At 36.7% G+C, this 6,045-nt stretch overlaps 1 long non-coding RNA gene across 1 annotated transcript; it reads left to right on the forward strand.

Annotated features, from left to right (window-relative positions):
• The first annotated feature begins 3,583 nt into the window (after positions 1-3,583).
• Positions 3,584-5,438, forward strand: LOC148760897 (uncharacterized). The gene is made up of 3 exons (XR_016028181.1): positions 3,584-3,707; positions 4,357-4,440; positions 5,296-5,438. It is a non-coding gene; the product is annotated as an uncharacterized LOC148760897 (long non-coding RNA).
• The last annotated feature ends 607 nt before the right edge of the window (positions 5,439-6,045 follow it).

Genomic DNA, 6,045 nt, shown 5'->3' on the forward strand with positions numbered 1-6,045 from the left:
ATACTTCAAAGGGGGAACCTAAGTTAGAGGATGTCCCAAAAGTAAGTGAGTTTCCTGATGTATTTTCTGATGATTTACCGGGACTACCTCCTGATCGAGAGCTTGAGTTCCCTATTGATTTACTTTCGGGTACCGCACCTATTTCTATTCCTCCATATAGAATGGCTCCAGCAGAGTTGAAGGAACTGAAAGTCCAGTTTCAAGATTTGGTGGATAAAGGTTTCATTCGCCCTAGCATTTCTCCTTGGGGAGCACCAGTCCTATTTGTAAAGAAGAAGGATGGCACTCTTCGATTGTGTATCGATTACCGTCAGTTGAACCGAGTGACCATCAAGAATAAATACCCTTTACCTCGGATAGATGATCGTTTTGATCAATTACGAGGTGCTATGGTATTCTCTAAGATTGATTTGAGATCTGGGTACTATCAGTTGAGGATTAAGGAGCAGGATGTACCCAAGACTGCCTTCAGGACGCGTTATGGGCATTATGAGTTTCTGGTGATGCCGTTTGGTTTGACTAATGCCCCGGCAGTTTTTATGGATCTTTTGAACAGGGTGTTCCATCCATACTTGGATAAGTTTGTGATAGTATTCATCGATGACATCCTGGTTTATTCTAAGAATGATGATGAACATGCTGCCCATTTGCGCATTGTGTTGCAAACTTTGCGCGAGAGACAACTCTATGCCAAGTTCTCTAAATGTGAATTCTAGTTGAAGGAAGTGGTGTTCTTGGGACATGTGGTGTCCGGAGCTTGAATTTATGTCGATCCCAAAAAGATAGAGGCAATCTTATAATGGGAGCAACCAAGAACGGTTACAGAGATTCGTAGTTTTCTTGGCTTAGCCGGTTATTATCGGAGATTTGTTTAGGGATTTTCTTTGATAGCAACTCCTCTTAGTCGTTTGACTCGTAAAGGAGTAAAGTTTGAGTGGGATGATGTTTGTGAGAATCGATTTCAGGAGCTAAAGAACCGGTTAACCTCCGCTCCTGTTTTAACACTTCCTGTTAGTGGAAAAGAATTTGTGGTATATAAAGATGCATCTAAGTTGGGATTAGGGTGTGTGTTGATGCAGGACGAGAAGGTAATAGCTTATGCTTCCCGACAGTTGAAGAAGCACGAGACGAATTACCCTACTCATGACTTGGAGTTAGCAGCAGTAGTCTTTGCATTGAAGATTTGGAAACATTATTTATATGGTGAGCGTCGCCGAATTTTTACTGATCATAAGAGTTTGAAGTATTTGCTCACCCAGAAAGAGCTTAACTTGAGACAGAGACGATGGTTGGAGTTGATTAAGGATTATGACTTAGTGATTGATTATCATCCGGGAAAAGCAAATGTTGTAGCGGATGCCTTAAGTCGTAAATCCTCATCGTCGTTAGCAACACTTCAGAGTTCTTATTTTTTGATGTTACTTGAGATGAAATCTCTAGGGATCCAGTTGAATGATGGTGAGGATGGAACCCTACTTGCTAGTTTCGTCGTGAGACCTTCATTGTTGAATCAGATCAGAGAATTGCAGAAATCTGATGATTGGTCGAAGCAGGAAGTTCAAAAGCTGCAAGATGGAGAAGCTAGTGAGTTTAAACTCAGCGATGATGGTACTTTGATACTTAGAGATCGAATTTGTGTACAAGGATGATCAATTGAGACGAGCTATTTTGGAAGAAGCTCATTCTTCCGCCTACGCTTTACATCCCGGAAGCACCAAGATGTATCGGACTATTAAAGAAAGTTATTGGTGGTCGGGTATGAAACGAGACATAGTAGAGTTTGTAGCGAAATGTCTCACATGCCAACAGATCAAGGCGGAGCATAAAAAATCGTCAGGTACTCTTCAGCCTTTACCGATTCCTGAATGGAAGTGGGAACACGTGACTATGGACTTTGTATTGGGTTTACCGCTGACACAAAGTGGGAAAGATGCTATTTGCGTGTTTGTGGATAGATTGACTAAGTCTGCCCATTTCTTGGCTATCCATAGCACGTATTCTATTGAGAGGCTGGCAAGACTTCATATAGATGAGATTGTGAGATTACACGGAGTCCCAGTTTCTATTGTGTCAGATCGAGACCCTCGATTTACTTCTCGATTTTGGCCGCAATTTCAGGAAGCTCTTGGAACTAAATTAAGATTTAGTACTGCCTTTCATCCACAGACAGATGGTCAATCTGAAAGAACTATTCAGACCTTGGAGGATATGTTACGGGCTTGTGTCATTGACTTTATCGGGAGTTGGGACAGACACTTGCCATTGGTGGAGTTTGCTTATAATAATAGTTTTCAGTCTAGTATTAGGATGGCACCATACAAGGCTTTGTATGGAAGGAAATGCCGAACTCCGCTCTGTTGGGATGAAGTAGGTGAGAGGAAATTGGTGAATGTGGAATTGATTGATTTGACAAACGATAAGGTCAAAGTTATCCGAGAGCGATTAAAGACAGCTCAAGATAGGCAGAAGAATTATTCGGATAAACGAAGGAAAGATTTGGAGTTTGAAGTTGACGATAAAGTTTTTCTTAAGGTTTCTCCTTGGAAAGGTAATAATTTGAAATTTCCAAGTATTAAATCTTATTTAATTATACTATTGTGATAATTTGTAGTATTTATTGGATGATGAAAGGTGTGATTCGATTCGCGAAGAGGGGAAAGCTCAATCCAAGATACATTGGACCCTTTCGTATCATTGAAAGGATTGGGCCAGTGGCTTACAGACTTGAATTACCCCCAGAGTTAGATCGGATTCATAATGTCTTCCACGTCTCGATGTTGAAAAAGTATGTTCCCTGTCAAGCCCGACCTTATAAAATACTTTCCATGTCATTCATATGATTGACAATATGCTTGTATACTTGGAAAGCCTTGAAAGAAAAATCGTTAAAAGACGACAATGTACCAAATGGTACAATTAAGTTAATTTAAGTCTCGAACTAGATCAAATAGAGAATTTAAAATGAAATTAAGAATATTAAAGTCCCAGAATGGTTTAATATGGTGATTTGGAGTTCGAGGATCAATTTGAAGTCAAACTAGAATTTTTACTGTCCAGGGGCAAAATGGTCATTTGCCACCCAAGGACACAATGGGAATTTTTAGAAAAGAAATTTTTTAGCCCCATTTGACTTATTGGAGTATGATTTGAGTATTGGAGTATAATTTGAGGGTTTGGCAGTGAAAAAGTTTAATTCCAGTGATTTCTAGAGTGTAGGGGCAAAATCGTAATTTTGCCACCCGCGAACAAAATTTGAGATTTTGAGACAATTTAGATCAAATTTGACAAATTGGAGAATGGTATGAGTATAAGGGATGAAAAATATGTCTATGGGCAATTTTTCAATTTTTGGGGCAAAAATGTAATTTTTGACTTTTACGGGGGTAAAAGTGTAAATTGCAAAAATTACTCCACCAAGACTTTGGATAAGTCTGAGAATTTTACCTAAGCTATGGATATGTGGGACAAGTGTATGGTGAAAATTTGGAAACAAATGGATGGCTAGAATTTAAGGAATTAATAAAACATTAAAAAAATGAATAAAATAATATTATATTATTTTAGCCTTTAAAAAGGTAAAAATTCCGGAATTCTCATCTTCTTCAGCTGTCCAAACCAGGGGAGAAAAGGGGAAAAACAAAAACAAGAATCCTACCTGAAAAATTTGGGGAAAATCAAGAGAAATCAAGAAATCAAGCATTAAAAAGGTAAATTTCATTGATTTTCCTTGTGATTTTCACTACCCATGCATTTTTTTCTCATTTCTATGCAAAATTAGAAAGTGGGTATGGACACCCATGCTGGCCAAACCTCCATGGATGAGTTTTGAGCTTGATTTTTGGTTGATTATAATTGAATTAAGTGATTTTAGTTAAGTTATATTGAAATATAGCAAAAATAAGCTAAAGATATAATTTTCTCCCATTGAAACCCATTATGCTGAATTTTCTAGGGAAATATTGGCTGCTGATCTTGATGTTTATCTGAGGAATTATGATGAATAATGATGAATTATGAGCCTAGAAAAATAATGGAAATTTTTGGAGCAAAAATACAAATTTTTACCCACTAGGGGTATTTTTGTAATTTGCTATCGGGACTGATAATTTGCACCACACTGAGGGACATTAAGTCAATTTGGGTGCAATTGAGGTATAAAAACTGAAAAAAATTAATTTGGAGTTTAAACGAACGCGTATATCGATTTATCGGGTAAAAGACCAAAATAGGCTAACACCGCATTTCGACAAAAATTTAGACATTTTTGCATTCCATATCAAGCATTAGTAGTCTAAATTAGTTTAATTTCAATTTAGTACCAATGTGGTGAATTTCTCGATTTTGTACTGTGTCAAGGTGGTGAGTCCTCTGATAAAGGCAAGAGAATTGCACCCGAGGACCAATAGTCTGAGTATTTTGAAAATCCTCACTCTAGACACGGTGAGTAACCTTACCATCATTTTAATTATCTAAAGTATGTTTTTATTCGGTTTTGGTGAATTTTATGAAAATGAGTTCAAATGGTAAATTTTTATGTTTTGTAAACAAAATGAGTTTAAATGAAAATATTTTATAAATTGTCTTGAAACGAAATAACGATTTTGAAAATAGAGTAATTGGAGACCACTGATATGTTGTAAATTTAAAATTGAATTAATGGCTTATGTTATTGTATTGGCATGACTGGCTGGGCTGTGTTTTTTATGAATTATATGAATTGCTTTATTTTACCCTTGCAGGCTGGGTAGTAATATATTAGCCCTGTCATGCTGTCAAAATTTTATTGTATGGTGGGTTTGACCTGCTGCAGTGGGCTGGATTCTGTGGACTAGCCTATTAGAGGGGCACGGAATCCTGTTATATTTTTACCTCGGTTGGAGAGGCGAGTAGGGTAACTCCTGAGGTATAACTTTTAGAGTTCACTTCACGCCAAACCACCTCGTGAAGGGGAACTCGACCAACGTCAAGGAATGGCTATGTTTTCAAAATAAAAACATGACTTTCTAATAGCCTTGGCGGACTCAGTTGGGATAGCCCTCGGCCAAGGTATCCCAAACAACTGAGTATGATAATAATTTTTGGCATGAGCCAAGCTTTTTAAGAAATTCATAAGCCATACTGATTACTTGCTTTAAATAAATTGATTTCATTTGGTTGAAATAAGTTGAAAGATAAATTACAGTTTGATGAAATGTTTTAATAGTCTCCTTTTACTCGACTTTAGATATTTTGAGTGATGTTTGTTTACTCACTGAGATTTTATAATCTCACCACCCTCATTTCCACCCATTTCAGGCTCAGAATAGATTGTAGATAACTGATATCGGCGAGGATTACAGTTGAACTTGCCACATCCAAAGATTGTAGGTTCATTTCTTTTGCTACTTTTGGTCATTCGTGGGCCCACGTGTCACTGTAAATTAAATTCTATCCTTTGGTTATCTGTATTATGGTATGTAAGAATTTACTTTGCTTTTACGATATAAAAATTATTTATACAGTGTTCTTAAAATATCTTTTTATGTGAAAATTGAATATTTTATTTAATATTTTTATTTTATTTTAACAGTCATAATTCCATTTTAAACGAATGTTTTAGACATCCAAAATTATTTTTGATTATGAAATATGTGTTTTCCACTTACATACTATATTTTTAGATGATTTTGAGATTTTTGGGATAAATGACCAATATACCCCTGTGAGACGAAAAATATTATTTTATTTGTTTAAGTTGGAAACAGTTTAAAATCTTTTAGAATGTGGTATTTGGAAACAGTTACCCACAGGGAAAATGAGAAGCTGATATTAAAGCCTTGCGGGGTTTCGGTTGACATTCCGAGTAATGAATGTCGATCGAAACGTCGCGGCGGTTGTCACGGGCTCGATGGGAGTTCCGGGCCGTGACAATTAAGTTGGTATCAGAGCTGTTGGTTTGAAAGATTAGAGTTTTGGGTTTAAAGTTATTTTAAAGCTGTTTTAAAAAATTTACAATGTCAGTGTGGCCCCGAGTTAAGTTAGGTTAGGTTGAATAAAATACATGCA

This window comes from Theobroma cacao, chromosome 9, assembly GCF_053813885.1.
Source record: "Theobroma cacao isolate CCN51 chromosome 9, ASM5381388v1, whole genome shotgun sequence".
NCBI classification, from domain to species: Eukaryota; Viridiplantae; Streptophyta; class Magnoliopsida; order Malvales; family Malvaceae; genus Theobroma; species Theobroma cacao.